This window comes from Tursiops truncatus, chromosome 17 (assembly GCF_011762595.2).
Source record: "Tursiops truncatus isolate mTurTru1 chromosome 17, mTurTru1.mat.Y, whole genome shotgun sequence".
NCBI classification, from domain to species: domain Eukaryota; kingdom Metazoa; phylum Chordata; class Mammalia; order Artiodactyla; family Delphinidae; genus Tursiops; species Tursiops truncatus.
The window spans coordinates 34,603,862-34,630,157 of NC_047050.1; the positions used below are offsets into that span (position 1 = coordinate 34,603,862).

At 34.9% G+C, this 26,296-nt stretch overlaps 1 protein-coding gene across 1 annotated transcript in view; it reads left to right on the forward strand.

Moving 5' to 3' along the window:
• SLC26A7 (solute carrier family 26 member 7) overlaps positions 1-26,296 on the forward strand; it is a 181,450-nt gene that overhangs the window by 59,217 nt on the left and 95,937 nt on the right. The window lies entirely within an intron of this gene.

A 26,296-nucleotide genomic window follows, 5' to 3' on the forward strand; every position in this document is an offset into this window, starting at 1 on the left:
AGATACATGTGTGTTTTCTTATTTCCCACATTTTGTCATATGAAAGGTAGTATTCTTTTGTATTTTACTTTATTTTACAACGTATCCTAGAAATCATTCCATGTCAGCTCATAGAAAAGTCCTTCATGCTTTTTCATTGCTGCATAGTACTTAATTATATGGATATATCATAGTGATTCAACATATCTATATTTGAGCATTTTGGTTGATTCCAAAATTTTACAATTGTAAACAATGCTGCTATGTATGTGCACATGAACTTTCATAATGTTATTGGTATCTGTTCAAGGTGAAGTCTTAGAATGGAATTCCTGGATCCAAAAAGTCAGTGCATATGTACATTTTTTAGATATTGTCAAATTCCCTTCCAAAGGAGTTGTAGCAGTTTGCATTCCCACGGAAATGTGTGAGAGTTCCCTCAGCCTCACCAACAGAATGTGTTGTGAGACTTTTCAATTTTAGCCAATCAGGTAGGTGAGAAATTATATTACAAGGGTAATTTGTGTTTCTTAAATTATGAGAGATTTGACACTTTTTCATATGTTTAAGACCATTTATATCCGTTTTGTGAATTGTCTGTTCATATATCTTTCCCATTTTTCTATCACAGTTTTGGTCCTTTACCTCTCAAATTTTATGGGTTCTTTACGTATTATGGATATTAGTCTTTTATCTGTGATATATGCTGCAAATGTTTTCTTCTAATTTGACAGTTTTTCTTTAACTTTATTTTACCATGCCATTAAAACAATTTATATAGTCAAATTGATGAATTCTTTCTTTTCTTGCCCCCAGATTTTGAGTCAGCATTAGAAATCTTTTTCCTACACTGAGTTTACAGAGGAATTCACCATATTTTTCCACATTAATTTATTAAATTATTTTCTATTATATATTTGTTTATATATAATTTTCTTTTACATTTAGTTTCATGATCAGTGTGGAGTTTATTCTTGTGTGTGGCATTAGATATGGATCTAACTTTATCTTTTTTCTACATGGCTTGCCAGTTATGCCAGCAACATTTATTAAGAAGCTCATCTTTGTTTCCATGTTTTAAGATGCAACCCTCATTATATCCATCTTTATTTAGATCTAGCTCAGGACTTTCTATTCTATTCTATTAGTCTATAAATAAAATCTTCGTGGCAGTACCACCCTGTTTTAGAGATGGAGACTTATAGTATGGTTTAATATCTTACAGCAGGAATCCACCTTTGTAGTTTTTATTTCTTAGTATGCTCCTGCTATTCCTATATGTTTGTTTTTCCTTATACACTTTAGCATCACCTTGTCTAGCTCCATAAAAAAGTTGGTTGATATTTTTATTGAGATTGTGTTAAACTGACATATTTATGATGTTGAGTTGTCCTATCCAACAACAGGGATGTCTTACCTTTTGTTCAACCATAGTTCTGTATCTTTCAGGAGTGTTTCCTCTCGTAGGTTTTGCACATTTTTGTCAAGTTTATTCCTATGTATTTAATCATCTTTGTTGCTACTACAAATGAGGCTTTCTTTATCATTATGCCATCTAGTTAGTTATTGTTTGTGTCTATGAAAGCTATTGATTTTTATATATATCTTGATAACTTATTGAGTTCATTATTTAAATTCATTTTATTGTTCATTGATTCTCTGGTATTTTCTAGAGATATTTTTACTTCTTTACAAATTCATATAATTTGTGATTTCTCTTGTCCAGTTACATTAGGTTATACTCTATTATAATGTTAAATAATAGTGGAAACAGTGGGCATTCTTGTCTTTTTCTTAAGCTTACTCAAAATGCCATTAGCATCTCAATTAAGATACTGGCCTTAAAAATAAAGTCTATATATGTTATTATGTTAAGAAATTATGTATTGTTTTATAATTTTGTGTTTTGAATAGAAATCTGAAAAAGTGTTGAATATTGTTATAGGCTTTTTCAGCATATATAGAGACAAGTATATGATTTTTTTCTTCTTAAATCTATTATGTGGTATATTATATGAATGGATTCCCTAATATTGAACCAACATTATATTGCTCAAATAAATACCACTTGATCATGGTGTATTTTATTCTTTTTTTTAAATTAAAATATAGTTCACGTACAATATTAAATTAGTTTCAGTTGTACTGTATAATGATTTGACATATGTATACATTATGAAATGATCACCATGATTAGTCTAGTCCATTTGTCCCATGGAAAGTTATTACAGTATTATTGACCATATTACTTATGCTGTATATCACATCCCTGTGACTTATTTATTATATAACTGGAGGTTTATACCTCTTAATCACCTGAAACTCTTTTGCTCCCTACCTCCCGCCCTGCCTTCCTCTGGCAACTACCCATATGCTCTCTGTATCTATAAGTCTGTTTTTATTTTGTTTTCTTTGTTTTGCTTTTTAGACTCCACCTATAAGTGAGATCATGAGGTATTTGTCTTTCTCTGTCTGATTTATTTCACTTAGCATAAACCCTCTAGATCCATTCATGTTGTGACAAGTGGCAAGATTTCATTCTCTTTTGTGGCTGAGTAATATTCCATTGTATATACATACCAGATCTTCTTTATCCATTCATCTATTGATGGACACTTAGGTTGCTTCCATATCTTAGTTATTGCAAATAATGTGGCAATGAACATTAGTGTGAATATATCTTTTTGAATTAGTGTTTTTTGTTTTCTCCAAGTGAATACCCAGAAGTGAAATTACTGGATCAAATGGTAATTATATTTTTAATTTTGGGGGGACCCTCCATAATGTTTTCTATAGTAACTGCACCAATTTATATTCCCAACAACATTTCATGTGGATTCCCTTTTCTTCACAACCTGGCCAACACTTGTTATTTGTTATCTTTTTGATGATAGCCATTCTGACAGGTGTGAGGTGGTATCTCATTGTAGTTTTGATTTGCATTTTCCTGATTATAAGTGATGTTGAGCATCTTTTCATGTGTCTGTTGGACATCTGTTTGTCTTCTTTGGAAAATGTCTTTTTGGGTCCCCTGCCTATTTTTTAGTTGGGTTGTTTGTTTATCGATATTGAGTTGTATGAGTCCTTTATATGTTTTGGATATAAACCCCTTATCAGACATATATTTGCAAATATCTTCTCCCATCAGTAAGCTTCCTTTTGCTTTGATAGTTTCCTTCACTATACAAAAGTTTTTTTTTTAATTTGGGGTAGTTCCATTTGTTTATTTTTGCTTTTATTTCTGTTGCCTGAGGAGATATCCAAAAAAATATTGCTAAGGCTGATGTCAAAGAATGTACTCTTATGTTCTCTTCTAGGAGTTTTATAGTTTCAGGACTTACATTTGAATCTTTAAATCATTTTGAGTTTATTTTTGTATATGATGTGAGAAAGTAATCTAGATTGATTCTTTTGTATTTAGCTGTTCAATTTTCATTTATTGAAGAGTCTATCTTTTCCCCATTATATAGTCTTCCTTCCTTCATTGTAGATTACTTGATCATGTAAGTGTGAGGTCTTGGGTTCTCTATTCTGTTTCATTGATCTACATGTGTCATTTTTGTGCCAGTACAAGACTGTTTTGATTATTACAGCTTTGTAATATAGTTTGAAATCAGGCAGCATGATACCCTCAGCTTTCTTCTTCTTTCTCAAGATTTTTTGGCTATTCTGGGTCTTTTGTGTTTCCATACAAATTTTAGAATTACTTGTTCTAATTCTATGAAATATGCCATTGATTCTTTGATAAAGACTGAATTTGTAGATTGCCTTTGGTAGTCTGATCATTTTAACAATATTAATTCTTCCAACCTATGAGCACAGTATTATCTTTACAATTTTTTTTGTGTGTGTCATCTTCAATTTCATTCATCAGTCTTATTGTTTTCAGGGGACAGTTCTTTTACCACCTTGGTTAGATATACTCTTAGGTATTTTATTCTTTTTTGATGTAATTGTAAATGGGATTGTTTTCTTAATTTCTCTTTCTGATTGTTTATTGTTAATGTATACAAACAGCAGGTTTCTGTATATTAATTTTCTATCCTGTAACTTTACTGAATTCCTATATTAGTTCTAATAGTTTTTGGTGGTGTCTTTAGGATTTTCTATACACAGTATCATATCATTTGCAACTTCTTCCTTTATAATTTGGATTACATTTACTTCTTTTTCTTGTCTAATTGCTCTTGCTAGAACTTCCAATACTATGTTGAATAATAGTGGCAACAGTGGGTATCCATGTATTATTTCTGATCTTATAGTAAATGCTTTTAGCTTTTCACCATTGAATATGATGCCAGTTGTGGGGTGTATATGGTCTTTTTATGTTGAGATATGTTCCCTTTATACCCAGTTTGTTGAGATTTTTACAAATGGATGTTGAATTTTGTGAAAAGCTTTTTCTGCATCTATTGAGATGATCATATGATTTTTATTCTTCATTTTGTTAATGTGGTGTATAACATTGATTGATTTGTGGATATTGAGCCATCCTTATATCCATGGATTAAATCCCACTTGATCATGGTATATGATCCTTTTACTGTATTGTTGATTTTGGTTTGCTATTATTTTGTTGAGAATTTTTACATTATTTTTAATCAGTGATACTGTCTTGTAGTTTCCTTTTTTGTGTGTGTGGTGTCTTTGCCTAGTTTTTGTATCAGGGTAAGACTGACCTCATAGAATGAGTTTGGAAGTATTCCTTCCTCTACAGTTTTTTGGAATAGTTTGGGAAGGATAGGTGTTAACTCTTCTTTAAATGTTTTGTAAACTTCACCTATGAAACTGTCTGATCCTCGACTTTTATTTGTTTTTTTGTTTTAATTACTGATTCAATTTCATTATTGGTAATTGGTCAGTTCATATTTTATATTTCTTCCTGATTCAGAGTTGGTAGATTGAACTTTTTGAGAATTTATTGATTTCTTCTAGGTTGTCCATTTTATGGGCATATAATTGTTCATACTAATTTCCTATGACCTCTTGTATTTCTGTGGTGTTGGTTGTATATTCTCTTTTATTTCTATTTATTTTATTTAATTAGGCCCTCTCTCTTTTTTTTCTTGGTGAATCTGGCTAAAGGTTTGTCCCAATTTTGTTTATCTTGTTTCATTTATTTCTGCTCTGATCTTTATGAATTTTTTCCTTTCTACTAACTTTGAGTTATGCTTGTTCTTCGTTTTCTACTTCCTTTATGTGTAGATTAGATTGTTTTTGAGATTTTCCTTGTTTCCTGAGGTAGGATTGTATCACTATAAACTTCCCTCTTAAAGTTACTTTTGTGGTATTCCATGGATTTTGGATCATTGTTTTTCCTTTTTATATCCAGATATTTTTTGGTTGCCGCTTTTATTTTCTCAGTGATCAATTTGTTTTTTAGTAGCATATTGTTTAGCCTCCACGTGTTTGTGGTTTTGCATTTTTTTCTTGTTGATTTCTGATCTCATGACATTGTGGCCGGAAAAGATGTTTGATATGATTTGAATCTTTTTAAGTTTAGTGAGACATGTTTTGTGGTCTAGCATGTGATCTATTCTGGAGAATGTTCCATGTGCACTTGAAAAGAAGGTGTATTCTGCTGCTTTCGGATGGAATGTTCTCTATGTATCTATTAAGTTTATCTGGTCTAATGTGTCATCTAAGGCCAGTTTTCCTTATTGATTTTCTGTTTGAATGATCTGTCTATTGATGTAAGTGGGTTGTTAAGGTCTGTCACTATTATTGAGTTACTGTTAATTTCTCTCTTTATTTCTGTTAATATTTGCTTTATGTATTTAGGTGCTTCTATGTTAGGTGCATATATATTTAAAGTTGTTATATCTTCTCATTGGATTGATCCCTTTATCATGTAATTTCCTTCTTTGTGTCTTATTACAGTCTTTGTTTTAAAGTCTATTTTGTCTCATATAAATATTGCTACCTCACCTTTCTTTTCGTTTTCATTTGCTTACTTTCATTTCCTCATTTCATTTCCTCACTTTCAGTTTGTGAGTGTCTTTATTTCTGAAAAGTCTTTTGTAGGCAGCATATATATGAGTCTTGTTTTTTTCTAACCCATTCAGCCACTCTGTGAAGTGGATTTTTGACTACAACATTAGGTCTATTAACTTTTAAAATAATTATTGATAGTTATCTACTTATTGCAATTTTGTTAATTGTTTTCTGATTATTTTTGTAGCTGTTTTTTTTCTTTATTCTTCTTTTGTTCTCTTCCCTTGTTATTTGATGACTATATTTAGTGTTATTCTTGGATTCCTTTCTCCTTTATTGTGTGTATATATTATAAGTTTTTGTTTTGTAGTTACCATGAGGTTCATATATAACAAGTTAATGATCTCTTAAGTTCAAATGAATTTGAAGAACCTTGCATTTTTACTCATCCCCCCCACTTAATTTCTATGAAATCTTATTTTGCATATTTTTGTTTTGTGTATCTCTTAACTACTTATTGTGGATATAGAGGATTTTACTACTTTTGTCTTTTAACCTTTCTGATAGCTTCATAAGTGGTTGATCTGCTATCTTTACTATATGTTTATCTTTACCAATAAGACTTTACTTTTGTGATTTTTCTTAGTTCTAGTTGTGGCCTTCTCTTTTCCACTTAGAGAAGTCTCTTTATCATTTCTTTTAAAACCAGTTTAATGGTACTGAACTCTTTTAGCTTTTGCTTGTCTGCAAAACCCTTCACCTCTCCTTCAAATCTGAAAAATATCCTTGGTGGATAAAGTATTCTTGGTCATAGGTTTTTTCTTCCTTTCATTATTTTGAATATGTCATGCCACTACCTTCTGGACTGTAAAACTTCTGCTGAAAAGTCAGCTGATAGCTCTATGGTAGTTCCCTTGTATATAACTAGTTGCTATTCTCTTGCTGCTTTTAAAATTCTTTCTTTAAGTTTTGACATTTTAATTATAATGTGTTTTAATGTGAACCTCCTAGTGTTCATCTTGTTTGGAGCTCTCTGTGCTTCGTGGGCCTGGATTTCTGTTTCTTTTCCCAGATTAGGAAATTTTCTAATTTATTTATTTCTTCAAATAAGTTCTCTGCCCCTTTCTCTCTCTATTCTTCTGGAACCCCTATAATGCTAATGTTACTTTGCTTGATGTTGTCCCAATGTTGTCTCAGCAGTCTCTTCAACTATCCTTATTTTAAAATTCCTTTTTTTCTTTTCTCCATCTGGCTTGAGTGATTTCCCGTAACCTGTCTTCCAGTTCACTGATTCATTTCTTTGGTACCATCTAATGTTCTGTTTATTTTTTTGTGTGTGTATTTTTAATTAATTTTATTATTCATCTCTTTTTGGTTATCTTTATATTTTCCAACTCTTTGTTAAAATTCTGACTGTGTTCATCCATTCTTCTCCTAAGGTCATTGAGCATGTTTATGATCATTACCTTGAACTCTTTATCAAGTGATTGCTTATCTCCACTTTGTTTATTTCTTTTTCTGGGCTTTTTTCTTACTCCTTTGTTTGGAACATATTCTTCTGTCTCCTCATTTTGCCCAAATCTCTGTGTTTCTTTCTATCTAATAGGTCATTTATGTTTCTGTATCTTAGAGAAGTGACTATGTAGGAGACTTCATGTGGAGATCAGCAGCACACTCCTCTCTGGTCACCAGAGCTATATGATTGAAGGTTTCCTCCTATATGGGCTGTGTGGGCCCTTTTAGGGCATATGTGGGCCTAGACACTGGCCTGGTTGTTTTAAGAACATGCTTCATGTAGTGGTTGTGGGATAGCTGGCCATGAAGTTTGGGAGATCCTGGGGTGGTTCAGTGTCACGGTTGGGCAGGGTTGCATCTCCAGGTGGCTAGCTATCATGGGCCCAGGATGGTGCCGGCCACTGGTGGATAAGTATGTCCTCAGGACTAGTAGACTAGAGGGAGGATTTCAAAATGTCACTTGCTAGCACCAGTGTCCTTGTGGTAGAACAACCTCCAAAAAATAGCTGACCCCAGCATCTATGTCCCCAGTTACCTCCTGCCTCTCTAGGAGACTTTCAAAGATCAGCAGTTGGATCTGACCCAGGTTCATTTTAAATCACTGCCTTCATGCTGGGACTTGGAACAACTGAGACTTCACAAACACTCTTCAAGAAGAGAGTTTCTGCTCCTACAACTCTCTGGGATCTCCTGTATGCAAGTCCTCCTGGTCTTTAAAGCCAGACATTATGGGAGCTCATTTTCTTGGTGTAGAACCCCCAGGCTTGAGAGCCTGATGTGTGACTAGGACCCATCACTTCTTGGGGAGAACCCATGCAGTTGTGATTGTCCTCCCATTTGTGAGTTGCCTACCTAGGGTGTGGTTCCTGACTGTACTGCATCTCTGCCCCTTCTACCCATCTCATTGTGGTTTCCTTTTTATATCTCTGTTTGTGGAACATCATTTCTGCTACTCTTCAGGTTGTTCTCATAGATAGTTGCTCTGTAAATAGTTGTAATATTAGTGTGCCCATAAGAGGAGGTGAGTTCAGGGTTTTCCTACTCCACTATCTTGGCCACACCTCTATTTTATTTTTATTGTGGTTTGGATTCTGTTTATTAAATTATTTAGTACTTTTGTATAATTCTTCTTCAGTGGTATTGGTGTATAGTTTTCGTTTTTGTACTATCTCTATCAGATCTAGTTATCAATGTTTTTCTTTCTTCTTAACATTCTTTTCCAATGCTCTTAAGCAATGTATCACACTTTTGGAACATCTAGTCTTTGAAAGTTTTGTAGAATCCTCCTTTAAAGAATCTCCCATTGAAATCATTTGATCCCTGGTGCTCTTTGGGGTGACTGATAATGTACTCTATTTCTTCTACAAAAATTGATCAGTTTAAGCATTCTATCTCTAATTTGTCAAATTTGGCAATTGAAATTTTGCTAGAAATTTTCTGTAGAAAATTATCCTTTTCGTGCAGCTTTTCAAATTCATTTGTATGTAGGTCTTTAATTTCTTATGATTTTTAAATAATCTCTTATTTTAATCATTTTTCCCCTTTGTCACTTCTTATTTTTATATTTGTGCTTTTATCCTTTTTTCATGAACAAATTAGCTGGTGGTTTGTCTATTTGGTTAATTCTTTATATTTTTTAAATAACAGGATTTTGAAATAGTAGATCTTTTTATTTCTATTGGTATCTCTGCTTTTATCTTTATTATTTCCTTCCTTTTGCTACTTTTTAGTTTATTATTTTTCTAGTTTTTGAGCTAGGAATTCAATTTATTTATTATAACTTAAAAATTTTTTATTTATAAAAAATATTTAGGACTATGAATTTTCCTATGCTCATCTATTGAAATATTTTCTATACATTATGATTGTGTTTCAATATTGATATTTTTTAGAAATTTTGTGATTTCAGTTCATATTTCTCCTTTCACCCAACAATTATTTAGGAAAATAGTTTTAAATTTCCAAAAGAATGAGGCTTTTTTTTTCAATTTTGTCTATAATTTCTACTGTTGTTGCATTGTGGTCAGAGATTATTATTTGTAATAGCTCTACATTTTCTAATTTACTAACTTTTTCCTTATAACTTAATATATAATAAATTTTTGTGAATGTTTCATGAGCACTTGGGGGAAAATGTGCCTCTTAATGTCTAGCTATAAGTTCTACCTTACTGATTATGTTGTTACATCTTTAATATTATTATTATTTTTGTCTACTTGATCTTTCTTGCATTAAAAAATGGTGCATTCATTACTGTAGGTTGCCTTTATCAAAATAAACAGAAGTTGCCTTGTAGTGGTTTGATCACCTTTTAGGTAAACTGTACATATGTGAGTCATAATGCATTCAAATGCCTCTCATTCATTGTCATTCATGTAAAATAAATCATTCCTATTTCTCTTCTCCCTTACTATTTCTTTTATGTTGCTAGTATAAAGTGTACTTTTACACCACAGTGATATAATGTGATATGTTTCTATGTTGTAGATTACATTATGGGCTCTTTAAAAACATCTTTATCTAAGTATAAATTCCACATATTTGGAGTAAATTTTGACGTATGGACATACCCATGAAACCATCACAACAATCAATATAATGAAAATATCTGTCACTCCCTTAAATTATTCCCCTGACACTTGACCTTCTTCTCATTCCTTTAGGAAACCCCCTTCTCATCAACCACTAAGCACTATCAATTAATTTATATTTTCTAGAGATTTATAAAAATGTATCCATTGTATTATTTTTGTTTGGTTTCTTTCCCTCTGCATAACTTTATTGTTTTTGATTTTCTAGTTTTATTGTAATGGTTTTGTAACACAGTAGGGACCTCTGTGAGTAGAACTCATGCACTATCTGATTGTGACTGAACTGACTGCTCTGGGAATATTTTTATTTCCATTTATGTCATCTATTTATAAGATACTTTAAATGTCTCATTTTACAAAGAAACGCTAATGTTACTGATGTAAGTTTGTACTATTATTCTTACTTTTCAACACAAGGAAACATTTTCTAGCCAAAAAACGGTAGCAGCCAAGAGAGGAATTGATTACTTGCTTATAGCAATGAGGTGTTAATTTCGAGGCAAGGTAGAACCATTTAAAATGACAGTATCAATAAGCATTTTTGTTGGGGAAACAAACCCTCATTAAAAATTATGGCACTTTGGACTTCCCTGGTGGCGTAGTGGTTGAGAGTCTGCCTGCTGATGCAGAGGACAGGGGTTCGTGCCCCGGTCCAAGAAGATCCCACATGCCGTGGAGCGGCTAGACCTGTGAGCCATGGCTGCTGAGCCTGTGCGTCCGGAGCCTGTGCTCTGCAACGGGAGAGGCCACAACAGTGAGAGGCCCACGAACAGAAAAAAAAAAAATTATGGCACTTTAAAAACCATTGTTCTCTTTTCCCTGTAGCTCTTATTATTCTCCATAATGGGCACTTTGCCCATTCCTTTTTCCAAGAACTTAGAGGAGTCTGGGATTGTCCCCCATCCATTTACCTTTGGAAATTTCCCCAAGCTTTACTTTTCTGAAGCAACCACAGGACAAGATTTCTGCCCTGGAGGATATGGGGATATACGGCTCCTTTGTTCAACAGTTGCACAAGCATGGGGTGGCATAGGTGGGGGTGTTTACTGACAGAGCCTTTTATCATCATACTGGTACATTCTGGAAACACATAGTTTTACGTCTTCACAAATGATAAAAAACAGCTGCAGACCAAATAAGAGATTTTCCATTTACTTTTGATTTTGTACTAAATATTTTTTTGCATTTTCTAAATAATAAGATCATGAGTATAGAAAGGATTTAAGATGTTAACTCATTTAACCTGCTTATTCAACACATCATTCTTACTCCTTCCAGAAAAGTTGAACTTATTCTTTTGTAATCCTGGGGAAGACAACCTAAAGTCCCTTTTGATGACGTTTTACTATTTCACAACCATTACAGACAGGAAGCCATTATTCTGTTTACTCTAAATCTTTCCAGCTATGTTTGTACCTGGCAAATCTAAGAAGCAATTCACTTAATAAATTTAGGATTATAACATCCTTAAAATTATAGATTGAAAATTCCACATATTAAAAACAGTAATAATATTTATTATCCTACTATGTGCCAAACTCTGTTCTAAGCTTACTGCATGTATTCATATATTTGATCTCCATCAGCATTTTATGAAATAAATAATATTATACTTCCCAATATACTGATGAACATATTGAAAGTTAAGCAACTTATTTAGAATCTCATAGTTAGGAATTGGTGGGTAGGAGTTGGACTCAAGTATACAGTCTCTTAAGTGCTATGCTACACAGCTTTTTAAACTAATACTGAGAAAGGAAGCAAGGAAATTCAATCCAGCACCTGCTCCAGCCAGGCATTGTGCTAGTTCTCTCCAACATTTTATCTCCTTAAGAGTAGCAGCAGCCTGTGTGCTAGGCATGACTTGTCTGGTAAGGCAATGGACTTGGCTGTACAACTGTGTACCTGCCATTCTTGAGACCTTCAAGGTCCTTTCTAACACCATTTACATGACAACACTTGTATGTCGTTCAGGGCTCAGCTTAAATATAATCATCTCAGACAAACCTTCACTGATATCTCTGAATATGGTTTTAACTGATTATCCTTACTTCCTCTATGAGACATTGCTCATAACTTACATTATAGGATTTCTCAATCTACCAGAAAATGTTTCACATGTATTTACCTTCCTTTATGGACTGTTAGTTTCTTTTTTTTTTTTTTAGAATCAATAGCTAAAAATACCAATTCTTTTTTTTTTTTAACATCTTTATTGGAGAATAATTGCTTTACAATGGTGTTAGTTTCTGCTTTATGACAAAGTGAAACAGCTATACATATACATATATCACCATATGTCCTCCCTCTTGCATCTCCCTCCCACCCTCCCCTCTCGGTGGTTGAATAGCACTGTGCTGATCTTCCTGTGCTAAGCAGCTGCATCCTGCTACCTATCTATTTTACAATTGGTAGTATATATAAGTCCATGCCACTCTCTGACTTCGTCCCAGGTTACCCTTCCCCCTCCCCACGTCTTCAAGTCCATTCTCTACATCAGCATCTTTATTCCTGTACCGCCCATAGGTTCTTCATAACCTTTTTTTTTTATTATTCTATATATAAGTGTTAGCGTATGGTGTTTGTTTTTCTCTTTTTGACTTACTTCATTCTGTATGACAGACTCTAGGTTCATCCACCTCACTACAAATAACTCAATTTCATTTCTTTTTACAGCTGAGTAATATTTCTTTGTAAAAATGTGCCACATCTTCTTTTTCCATTCATCTGTTGATGGACACTTAGGTTGCTTCCATGTCCTGGCTATTGTAAATAGAGCTACAATGAACATTGTGGTACATGACACTTTTTGATTATGGCTTTCTCAGGGTATATGCCAAGTAGTGGGAATGCTGAGTCGTATGGTAGTTCTATTTTTTAGTTTCTTTAAGACACTTCCATACTGTTCTCCATAGTGGCTGTATCAATTTACATTCCCACCAACAGTGGAAGATGGTTCCCTTTTCTCCACACCCTCTCCAGCATTTATTGTTTGTAGATTTTTTGATGATGGCCATTCTGACTGGTGTGAGGTGATACCTCATTGTAGTTTTGATTTGTATTTCTCTAATGATTAGTGATGTTGAGCATTATTTCATGTGTTTATTGGCAATCTGTAAATCTTCTGTGGAAAAATGTTTATTTAGGGTTTCTGCCCATTTTTGGCTTGGATTATTTGATTTTTGATATTGAGCTGCATGAACTGCTTGTAAATTTTGGAGATTAATCCTTTGTTAGTTGCTTCATTTGCAAATATTTTCTCCCATTCTGAGGGTTGCCTTTTCATCCTGTTTATGGTTTCCTTTGTGATGCAAAAGCTTTTAAGTTTTCATTAGGTCCCATTTGTTTATTTGTGTTTTTATTTCCATTTCTCTAGGAGGTGGGTCAAAAAGGATCTTGCTGTGATTTATGTCATAGAGAGTTCTGCCTAGGTTTCCCTTTAAGAATTTTATAGTGTCTGGCCTTACATTAAGGTCTTTAATCCATTTTGAGTTTATTTTTGTGTATGGCATTAGAGAGTGTACTAATTTCATTCTTTTACATGTAGCTGTCCAGTTTTCCCAGCATTACTTATTGAAGAGGCTGTCTTTTCTCCATTGTATATTCTTGCCACCTTTGTCAAAAATAAGGTGACCATATGTTTGTGGGCTTATCTCTGGCCTTTCTATTCTCTTCCATTGATCTATATTTCTGTTTCTCTGCCAATACCATACTGTCTTGATTACTGTAGCTTTGTAGTATAGTCTGAAGTCCAGGAGCCTGATTCCTCCAGCTCCATTTTTCTTTTTCTTGATTGCTTTGGCTATTTGGGTTCTCTTGTGTTTGCATACAAATTTGGAAAGTTTTTGTTATAGTTCTGTGAAAAATGCCAGTGGTAGTTTGATAGGGATGGAATTGAATCTGTCGATGGCTTTGGGTGGTATAGTCATTTTCACAATGTTGATCCTTCCAATCCAAGAACATGGTATATCTCTCCATCTGTTTGTATCATCTTTAGATTTTTTCATCAGTGTCTTAGAGTTGTCTGCATACAGGTCTTTTGTCTCCTTAGATAGGTTTATTCCTAGGTATTTTATTCTTTTCTTTCAGTGGTAAATGGTAGTGTTTCCTTAATTTCTCTTTCAGATTTTTCATCATTAGTGTATAGGAAAGCAAGAGATTCCTGTGCATTAATTTTGTATCCTGCTACTTTACCAAATTCATTGATTAGCTCTAGTAGTTTTCTGGTAGAGCCTTTACGATTCTGTATGTAGAGTATAATTTTACCTGCAAACAGTGACAGCTTTACTTCTTCTTTTCCAATTTGGATTCCTTTTATTCCTTTTTCTTCTGTGATTTCTGTGGCTAAAACTTCCAAAACTAAGTTGAATAATAGTGGTGAGAGGGGAACCCTTGTCTTGTTCCTTATCTTAGAGGGAATGGTTTCAGTTTTTCACCATTGAGAAAGATGTTGTTTGTGGGCTTGTCATATATGGCCTTTATTATGTTGAGGTAGGTTCCCTCTATGCCTACTTTCCGAAGGGTATTTATCATAAATGGGTGTTGAATTTTGTTGAAAGCTTTTTCTGCATCTATTGAGATGATCATATGGTTTTTTTAAAGTGGTATATCACATTGGTTGATTTGTATATATTGAAGAATCCTTGCATTTCTGGGATAAACCCCACTTGATTGTGATGTATGATCCTGTTAATGTGCTGTTTGCTGGTATTTTTGTTGAGGAGTTTTACATCTATGTTCATCAGTGATATCAGCCTGTAGTTCTCTTTCTTTGTGACATCTTTGTCTGGTTTTGGTATCAGGGTGATGTTGGCCTCATAGTATGTATCTAGGAGTTTCCCACACTCTGCTATATTTTGGAAGATTTTCAGAAGGATAGGCGTTAACTCTTCTCTAAACATTTTATGAATTCGCCTGAGAAGCTGTCTGGTCCTGGGCTTTTGTTGGAATTTTTTTAATCACAGTCTCAGTTTAAATGCTTGTGATTGGTATGTTTATACTTTGTATTTCTTCCTGGTTCAATGTCAAAAGGTTGTGCTTTTCTAAGAATTTGTCCATTTCTTCCAGGTTATCCATTTTATTGGCATATAGTTCCTGTAATAATCTCTCATGATCCTTTGTATTTCTGCAGTGTCAGTTGTTACTTCTCCTTTTTCATTTCTAATTCTATTGATATGAGCCTTCTCCTTTTTTTTTTTTTTTGATGATTCTGGCTAATGGTTTATCAATTTTGTTTATCTTCTCAAAGAACCAGCTTTTAGTTTTATTGATCTTTGCTATTGTTTCCTTCACTTCTTTTTCATTTATTTCTGATCGGATCTTTATGATTTCTTTCCTTCTGCTAACTTTGGAGGTTTCTTGTTCTTCTTTCTCTAATTACTTTATGTGTAAGGTTAGGTTTTTTGTTTAAGATGTTTCTTGTTTCTTGAGGTAGGATTGTATTGCTATAAACTTCCCTCTTAGAACTGCTTTTGCTACATCCCATAGGTTTTGGGTCGTTGTGTTTTTACTGTCATTTGTTTCTAAATATTTTTTGATTTCTTCAGTGATCTCTTGGTTATTAAGTAGTGTATTGTTTAGCCTCCATGCATTTGTATTATTTACAGATTTTTTTCCTGTAATTCATATGTAGTCTCATAGCGTTGTCATCAGAAAAGGTAATTGATACGATTTTGATTATCTTAAATTTACCAAGGCTTGATTTGTGACCCAGGATGTGATCTATCCTGGAGAATCTTCCATGAGCACTTGAGAAGAAACTGTATTCTGTTGTTTTTGGATGGAATGTCCTATAATTATCAATTGAGTCCATCTTGTTTAATGTATCATTTAAAGCTGTGTTTCCTTATTTATTTTCATTTCAGATGATCTGTCCATTGGTGAAAGTGGGGTGTTAAAATCCCTTATACTATGATTTTGTTACTGTTGATTTCCCCTTTTATGTCTCTTACCATTTGCCTTATATATTGAGGTGCTCCTATTTTGGGTGCATAAATATTTACAATTGTTATACCTTCTTCATGGATTGATCCCTTGATCATTATGTAGTGTCCTTCTTTGTCTCTTGTAATAGCCTTTATTTTAGAGTCTATTTTGTCTGTTATGAGAATTGCTACTCTAGTTTTCTTTTGTTTACTGTCTGCATAGAATATCTTTTTTCATCCCCTCACTTTCATGTATGTGTCCCTAGGTCTGAAGTGGGTCTCTTGTAGACAGCATATATATGGGTCTTGTATTTGTATCCATTCAGTCAGTCTATGACTTTTGGTTGGAGCATTTCATCCATTTACATTTAAGGTAGTTATCGATATGTATGTTCTTATTACCATTTTATTAATTTTTTTGTGATTGCTATTGTAGTCCTTTTCCTTCTCTTGTGTTTCCTGCCTAGAGAAGTTTCTTTAGCATTTATTATAAAGCTGGTTTTGTGGTGCTGAATTCTCTTAGCTTTTGCTCATCTGTAAATGTTTTAATTTCTCTGTCAAATCTGAATGAGATCCTTGCTGTTTAGAATAATGTTGGTTGTAGTTTTTTCCCTTTCATCACTTTAAATATGTCCTGCCACTCCCTTCTGGCTTGCAGAGTTTCTGCTGAAAGATCAGCTGTTAAACTTATGGGGATTCCCTTGTATGTTATTTCTTGTTTTTCCTTTGCTGCTTTTAATATTTTTTCTCTATATTTAATTTTTGATAGTTTGATTAATATGTGTTTAGAATGTTTCTCTATCCTGTATGGGGCTCTCTGCACCTCCTGCACTTAATTGACTATTTCCTTTCCCATATTAGGGAAGTTTTCAACTATAATGTCTTTAAGTATTTTCTCAGTGCCTTTCTTTTTCTCTTCTTTTTCTGGGACCCCTATAATTCGAATGTTGGTGCATTGAATGTTGTCCCAGAGGTCTCTGAGAGTGTCCTTAATTCTTATCATTCTTTTTTCTTTATTCTGCTCTGAAGTAATTATTTCCACTATTTTATCTTCCAGGTCACTTATCCGTTCTTCTGCCTCACTTATTCTGCTATTGATTCCTTCTAGAGAATTTTAATTTCATTTATTGTGTTGTTCATCATTGTTTGCTCTTTAGTTCTTCTAGGTTCTTGTTAAATGTTTCTTGTATTTTCTCCATTCTATTTCCAAGATTTTGGATCATCTTTACTATCATTACTCTGAATTCCTTTTCCGGTAGACTGCCTACTTCCTCTTCATTTGTTTGGTCTGTTGTGTTTTTACCTTGCTCCTTCATCTGCTGTGTGTTTCTCTGTCTTCTCGTTTTGCTTAACTTACTGTGTTTGGGGTTTCCTTTTCCAGGTTCATAGTTCCCGTTGTTTTTGATGTCTGCCCCAGTAGCTAATGCTGGTTCAGTGGGTTGTGTAAGCTTCCTGGTGGAGGGGACTGGTGCCTGTGTTCTGGTGGATGAGGCTGGATATTTTCTTTCTGGTGGGCAGGACTGTGTCTGGTGGTATGTTTTGGGCTGTCTCTGACCTTGTTATGATTTTAAGAAGCTTCTCTGCTAATGGGTGGCATTGTGTTCCTGTCTTGCTAGTTGTCTGGCATAGGGTGTCCAGCACTGTAGCTTGCTAGTTGTTCAGTGGAGCTGGGTCTTAGCCTTGAGATGGAGATCTCTCAGAGAGCTTTCACCATTTGATATTACGGGGAGCCAGGAGGTCTCTGGTGGACCAGTGACCTGAATTCAGCTCTCCCACCTCAGAGGCACAGGCCTGATACCTGGCTGGAGCACTGAGACCCTCTCAGCCACACAGCTCAGAAGAAAAGGGAGAAAAAAAGAAAGAAAGAAAGAAAGAAAGAAAGAAAGAAAGAAAGAAAGAAAAAATAAAGTTATTTAAATAAAAAATAATTATTAAAAATTAAAAAAATCATAACATAATAAAAAAGAAAAAGAAAGAAAGAAGAGAGAAACCAAACCAAAAAGCAAGTCCAGCAATGATAACAAGTGCTAAAAACTATACTAAAACAAAAAGGACAGACAGAACCCTAGGACAAATGGTAAAAGCAAAGTTATACAGACAAAATCACACAAAGAAGCATATACATACACATTCACAAAAAGAGAAAAATGAAAAAAATACATATATCTTTGCCCCCAAAGTCCACCACCTCAATTTTGGCATGATTCATTGTCTATTCAGTTATTCCACAGATGCAGGGACATCAAGTTGATTGTTGAGATTTAATCTGCTGCTCCTGAGGCTGCTGGGAGAGATTTCCCTTTATCTTCTTTTGTTCACACAGCTCCTGGGGTTCAACTTTGGATTTGGCCCTGCTTCTGCATGTAGGTCACCTGAGGGCATCTGTTCTTCACTCAAACAGGACGGGGTTAAAGGAGCTGCTGATTAGGGGACTCTGTCTCACTTAGGCGGTGGGGAGGGAGGGGTACAGAATGTGGGGCAAGCCTGTGGTGGCAGAGACAGGCATGATGTTGCAACAGCCTGAGGTGTGCTGTGTATTCTCCCAGGGAAGTTGTCCCTGGATCACGGGACGCTGGCAGTGGCGGGCTCCACAGCCTCCTGGGAGAGGAGGTGTGGATAGTGACCTGTGCTTTCACACAGGCTTCTTGGTTGCTGCAGAAGCAACCTTAGCGTTTTGTGCCCGTCTCTGGTGTCTGTGCTGATAACCGCCACTTGCGCCTCTCTCTGGAGCTTCTTTAGGCGATGCTCTGAATCCCCTCTCTTCGTGCACCCCGAAACAATGGTCTCTTGCCTCTTAGGTACGTCCAGACTTTTTCCTGGACTACGTCCTGGCTAGCTGTGGTGCACTAATCCCCTTCTGGCTGTGTTCACGCAGCCAATCCCAGTCCTCTCCCTGGGATCTGACCTCCAAATCCTGAGCCTCAGCTCCCAGCCCCCACCTGTCCTGGCTGGCAGGTGAGCAGACAATGTTCTCAGGCTGGTGAGTGCTGGTTGGCACTGATCCTCTGTGCAGGAATCTCTCCGCTTTGCTCTCTGCACCCCTGTTGCTGTGCTCTCCTATGTGGCTCCGAAGCTTCTCCCCTGCCATCCCCCGTCTCTGCCAGTGTATGGGCTTCATAGTGTGTGGAAACTTTTCCTCCTTCACAGCTCTTTACCAGTGGCACAGGTCCCATCCTTATTCTTTTGTTTCTGTTTTTTTCTTTTTTCTTTTGCCCTACCCAGGTATGTGGGGAGTTTCTTGCCTTTTGGGAAGTCTGAGGTCTTCTGCCAGCATCAATATGTGTTCTGTAGGAGTGTTCCACATGTACATGTATTTCTGATGTATTTGTGTGAAGAAAGGTTATTTCCACGTCTTACTTTTCTGCCTTCTTGAATGTCTCTCTGGAGACATTCAAGTTAGTTTCTATATAACAGAGACTGTTGAGCTCTATAATTCTAACAGCTGGTACAGAATAAACATGAGTTGAATAACTTGTATAAGAATAAGATCAATTTAATGCTAGTAGTATCACTATGTCAAATAACCAAAATTAAATTGATATTTTATTTTTACCTTTTCTAATTTATCATTTTCTCCCTCCATCCCCCACAAGAAGACACATGCACACACCAAGGCTAATAATATCATGCTCCAATCACCCCATTTTAAATCTTTATCATTTTCTTTAGCTAGGGCAGAATGGAAGGCAGAAGAGTCAAATTGTTGTCCATCCCTAGCAGTTCTGATTCTCACTGCCTCTTGCTTTAGAGGCTTTTTATTTTCTAGAAAAGTCTGAGAACTGAAAAGATTATGAGGCTGCCTTCAAACATGCAATTCCAAATAAAATAATTCTTAAGCCCTGTGACTTTCTGATATATTCCACAAAAAAAATCAAATAAAACATAATTTGTGTTTGTTTCCTAAGCATATGATAAGTCTGCCTACTGGATAATCCAATATTTGTCTCATATCTGTTCTCCATTCCTGCTATGTCCAGTTTAGCTGCTTTTGTCCTTTTTCCTCTTGCTACTCTTCTCATACTAACCTTTGAAACCAGCTAGTTGTTTCACATTTTATCATCAGATTGATCCTACCAAAGCACAGCTCTGATTTTTGAGCCAGTGTTTTGAGCCACACTTGTTTGCAAAATTAAGTGTTTAATAAATGTATGGAAGAGTGATGTCTCTCACACCTGGAAAACTCTCTTTTCACTACTTTTAAGATGCTCCATACTTGGACTTCAAAATGTCTTGCTTTATTTTTTATTACTCCCTTTTGGCTAGTTGTTCTTCTAAACTAACAACGCCGTGTCTTCTGAGCATATCCCATGCTGTCCTGCTTTATACTCGTATTCTTCCCTCTTTCTGAAATGCTTTCTAATAACTTCTTTCTTCTTGGATTCCTTAAGTGTCAAGATACACTTTTATCCCTATCCAGCAGTATTTCATTCTCCTTCTGAAAACTAGTGGCACATTTTCTATTCCTCTCTTTTATACGTGTGCAGACTTGTCTTGGTGTGGTTATTTACACATATCATGCCTCTAAACCCAGCTGCCTGGAGCTTCTGGAGACCCTCTTTTCCCCTGTCCCCATGTATGCAGAACTCAGGAATTCATATTAAACAACACATGCATGTTGGAGAAATGTAGACTTACCTGAAGTTTCTGTGAGAGAGGCAGAGGAGGTTTTCTTTTCTTTTCTTTCTTTTTTTAAAAAAACAAACCTTGATTTAGAGTAATTTTTGATTTTCAGTAAAGTTGCAAGGATAGTACACACAGTTGCCACGTACCGCACCCACCCACAGTTTCCCCTATTATTAATATCTACATTAGCATAGTGTATTAGTCACAACTAATGAATCAGATTGATACATTGCTGTTAAGTAAAGTCCATATACGGCAATCAGATTTCCTTAAATTTTACCTAATGTTATTTTTTGTTCTAGGATCCCATCTGGTATACCACATTACATTTGGTTGTCTTGTCTCCTGGTAGGCTCCTCTTAACTGTGAAAATGTCTGAGGCTTTTCTTGTGTTTGATGATCTTGACAGTTGTGAGGACTACTGGTCAGTATTCTCTAGAATGTCCCTCAATTGGGATTTGTCTGATGTTTTTCTTATGATTTAACTGGGCTTGTGGGTTTGGGGGAGGAAAATGAGAGAGACAGAGTGATATTCTCATCACATCTTATTAACAGTGTAGACTATCAACATAACTTATCACTCTTAATGTTAACCTGGATCACCTTGTTGAACTAGTGCTAGTTTGTTAGGTTTCTCTAAGTTACTCTATTTTCCACTTTTCTATACTGCATTTTTTGGAAAAAAGTCAATATGCACAGCCTACTCTTAACATGTGAGAGTTACGTTAAAGGAGAGTTAAGATAAAAAGTGGGGATTATCTACATAAATTACTGGAATTCTTCTGAACAGTAGTTTTCCAGCTCTCTCATTTTAAAATTTAATCAATCATTTATATCAGTATGGATTCAAGCATATTTATTTTATCCTTTGGGTTATAATTCAGTACTACTTTATGTTGTTCTTCAGATTGTTCCAGCTTTGAACATTGGGAGGTTTTTTTCAGTTGGCTTCTATGTCCCTCCTTAATCTACTCCCACTTATTTGTTTGTTTGTTATTTAATTTTGGAGTTCTTTTTCACTTTCTGGCACTACAAGATGATCCAGGCTCATAGTGTATATTTCCTACCCTAGTCCTAGAATCAGCCCTTTTTCTAAGGAGATCTGGTTTCTTTCATTGGATAATGGTATTAGAGATTAAGATCTGGGTGTGAGGTGTGCCACAGGGGTGTTGTTGGCTTCTAAGCCATTTCAGCTGACACAGCAAGGACATATATGTGTGTATATCAACAAAAGTATGTAAACATACCTATATATTTCTAAATGTATCCATCTATATCTGTGTTAAACTAAACATGGTTTCCTACTGATGTCTGCAACTCTTATCCCTCCCATACTGATCATTCTAGCCTTCTCCCCTTGCTTGTCTATAACTTATGCAATAGTGAGAAACCTGGCTCTCACTGTCTATCATCCATTTACTTGATTTTTCAATTCCAGTGTATATTTATAGTGGTTTCAGAATTGTTAACCTCTACTCCCATGGGAAATAACTTTATCAACTCAAGTACAGTGTTTCTTTTTTGCCTTTGGTTTTACATTCTTTACCAATTTCCAGAGTTATTCACATGAGCACATTTTCTGCATTCCTTTCAGTGAGGTTTGTTCATACATTTAGCAAGTCTTAAAAATCTGTACATTGTATGAGTCCATTTAAATGACACTCTAGAAAAGGCAAAACATATATAGAGAGTAAATGAAGCATTGGTCATCGGTTAGATTCTTTGTCACATTCTGCATTCCATCCTGGGGTCTCCTGACCTCCAAATGATTTTCTAAATATTTGCACACATTAAGGTTCATGGGTTTTGACAAATGCTTAATGTCATATATACACTATTATAGCATCATAGAATAATTTCACCATCCTAAAAAGTTCCCTATGTTTCACCTTTTACATACTTTCCAACACCTAAGCCCCTGGCAACTACTGATCTGCTTACTGTCTCTATAGTTTTGCCTTTTCTAGAATGTCGTATAAATGGAATCATGCAGTATGTGGCCTTTCCAGACTGTCTTCATTTGCTTACAATATTCATTTAAGATTCATCCATGTCTTTGCATGGCTTGATAGGCCATTCCTTTTTATTACTGAATAGTATGGAGAAGGACTTTATATTCTGAATTCCACAGCACATAACCTCATAGGTATCCACCTGACATTTTTTTCTCATGTTCTCTTGTCACACAGAGGTTTTTTCTGCCATATCCCTACACAGTACTCAGTTGTTCTCCTATAATCATGAACAATTTAGCTCTCTCCCCCAAACCTGAATACTATACTCAGTAGAGAACAAAGGGCTTTTAGGGTTTTAGCTCCCACTCAAACAGCTTCTTAGACCTTACCTCCCTATTAACACCTACATTACAGTTCTTTATGCTCCTGGTTAACATTCCCTGCTCCCAACATCAACATTTCATCTCACTTTATAAGTTCTTTCAAAGTGTGAGCTATATCTTTATCTCTGTATTCTGCAACAGTGTTGTGCCTTGCCCCTAGTAGGTATTCAATAAATATTCACTGAACAAACAAATAAGTGATTTGGTATAATGTGAGAGCCAGATTGCAGACAAACTGACAAAACCTGAAATGCATGCAATATTCCATCCACTTGGGTAGTATAGCTATTTTCTATGCACTCTTTTCTTTTTTCACTACTTGAAGGCCACTTGCAAAAAATGGCCTGAAATCTGACATACATTCAATTTATATAGAACATATGGTGTTTATAAAAGCATTACCAAATAGTATCATGCTAGTGAACCTTGATAATGTGTGTCAGAGGTTTTCAGCATTAGCCCAGAACATCAACATTACTACAAACAGCTGAAATATATTGTAAGAAATTTATTTTCTCATAAAATGTTGCATGGGCAAGTTTTTGGGAATTAGCTAGCCAGATTAGAATTATCATCATTCCTATTATTAGTAAAAGGCGTTGATGTAGCTCTTTATTAAGTCATTTGCTTAAAAATTGTTTAACATTGGCATAAAATTTAAACACTAGGCCTCCAAGTGAAATATTCTAGAAAGATCCTCATTTTACATACTTAAATTCCAGAAAAATCTTGGAAACAACAGTTCCATCTGTGGGCACCTCTTACAAAGCCTGTGTTGCACAGGTACTTGCTGCCTTCAACCTGTGTACCTCAGCCTCTGTATGCTAGATCCCTAATTTTGATGTGAATAAACTGTTGAGATTTGGGTGCTGGGGAAAGAGGAGTTCTTAAATTTCTCCTTCTTCTCTTTCTCCTCCTTGTCCTATCCCTCCCCCTCCTCCTTTTCCTCTTTTTCCTTCTTAAAAAATTTGGGTTATGGAGAATGTTGTCATCCAGAAGAAAGTAATTTCTCTTTAGCTAAATCTCACATGTTTGCAATCATCCTTTACATACACAATATTTTGTATCAGAAATGAGGTCTTAAGGGGCTTGTTGAACTTTCAAAGTCAAGAATTCTCCATTTTAGGAATTTATTCGTTGCTGGGAAGATTTTTTTTTAAAGTATAAAACTACGGGTAGAATATTACAAAAATACTTTGAGTCTTTGGATAAGTTTTAAATCTTTTTGATTTATATTGTAAGGTAGGTCCATATATTTTGAACATTTGAAAGGGCTGAACTCTTTTTATATCTTGAACTTTTCCCATACCCTTCCATTTGTAACTTTCAGGTTGTGGAAATGACATAAAGAAGTTGCTACTAGAAGATGGTGGTTAGCTGGAAGTTGTTGGTGTATCACTTCAGGTTAGGTGACGTTTGTTTCTCAGGCATGAGAAATCATTAACCCTTTTAAGTAGACGCTGGGTAGGAAACAAATAAAAACCAGAAAATAAAATGGTGATGATCTATACGAGGCCTCCCAAAGGAGTTTGCTTCTCAAAATAAATGAAAATAAGATTTCTTGTCATACAGATAAGAACTTTCTAACATTCCATGTATGCATAAAATTCCATATATGCAAACAGGTTTCACAATTTCAACGATTTGGATTTCTTGTATACTGCATTTAGCTGAAATGAAAATCCAACTCTCTGGAGTTCATCTTACCCCAATAATATGCTAATTTCATCCTTATGGCCTTTAAGAGTTAGTGTCATAATTTGTAACTAACTAGTAGAAAGATACTTGGGAAAAATTGGTTCAGTATTTTTCTTAACTAATTGTGTTTTCAGGATGAAGATCAACAGACTATGAATCAGTGTGTTCCAACTGTACCTATACTATTGATTGATTGGGTATTTCCCTTGGGACATTTCTATTTGACAAACTGACACATAGATGCAAACAGTTCAAATACATTTCTTTCTGCACTGATAAATTTGTTCATGTTCTCCAGAAGTGGAAAATATGGTGTGACCTTTTCTACATTTTGAAATCTCATGGCTAGTTTTCCATGCTGGGTAAATATATATGGCACCTTATGACATACAAGGTACATCGCGTATGTTGCACATTTTACAGGTTTCAAAGCTCTTTCATATGTTATTTCACATTCACTTTACAACAATTCTGCAATATCAATAGGGCAGACATCATTCTAATTATTTATAGATCATGAGGCTTGGAAATTTTTAACAGATTTTCTATAGTCACAAAAACTAGGATGTGGTAGAGCCAGAATCAGAATTTAAGTTTTCAGATTTAAGCCCAGAAAACTCCACCCTAATACAAGTTTAGAGTATTACTGCTTTTGGCCAAGGGACATTGTGATATGATGGAAATGATATATTTTGCAATGTATGCTCTGGTGGTACTTAGATAGCACTTTATACTTCTCATATTTATCACTGTGACCTTTTGACAGAAGGAGATCTCATTGCTATTCTTTCCTTTGATTTCTTTAATAGTTAATCTTATTTTCCAACAAGAATTTTAAGACCTGACCTAAATATTATAATTAACACATTAAGAGGATATATCAGCGTGACCCAATTTGTGTTCATTTTCCAGTGTGGATGCTCATTAATGTAATTTAATGTTACTTTCAAAACAACAAATCTCTATGACTGAGTTTACATGGATGCATTCAGTCAAAGAGTGGGCCATCTCCTAAAAGTTCTTTCTCTGCACTAATCATTGCAATGTTAGTAGTTAGTAGAGAAAAGAGAATTGATTTTTGCTGCCATCTTTTGTCCAGCAGAGCTCAATGCACAGCTTCTACTCAGATGAGATTATTTTGTCTGGCCATGAAATAGTTTTGCGATGGAGCATGATGCTAGGAGCAGAAAGGAAAAGTTTAAGAAGAATGACTTTCCTACTGATTCCTGGGTTTCTTAAGACATATTCCTTTAACCTATTTCTGTCTTCTGCTCTTCTCCATATACACATAAGTCCTGATGTTTTCCTATTAATATTTGCCCTTTACAGCTACTTGATGGAGTATCTAGTCAAAACAGTAGGTTTCCATTTCTCAGAACGTGGCAGAAACTCAAGAAATGGCTTTTTCTCCTCAATGCTTTTGAAGTTTTAAGCCTACTGGGTATAAAGTAATGAATCATGTCCTTTGGATTTTTAAAAAATTATAGATATGATAATGCAAATTTTATTTTTCCCCACAGAACCCCATATATTAACTGATTTGAACATATTTCCTTTTTTGTAACATATATTATTAGGAAAAGGGAAAAAAAGTCAATATTCAGAAAAAAACTGTGTTAACTTTAACTGAAGCACTTGTAATTGTACCCAAAAACATCTGGGGAATCTTGGAAACTAGTAATGTTCTCAAGAAA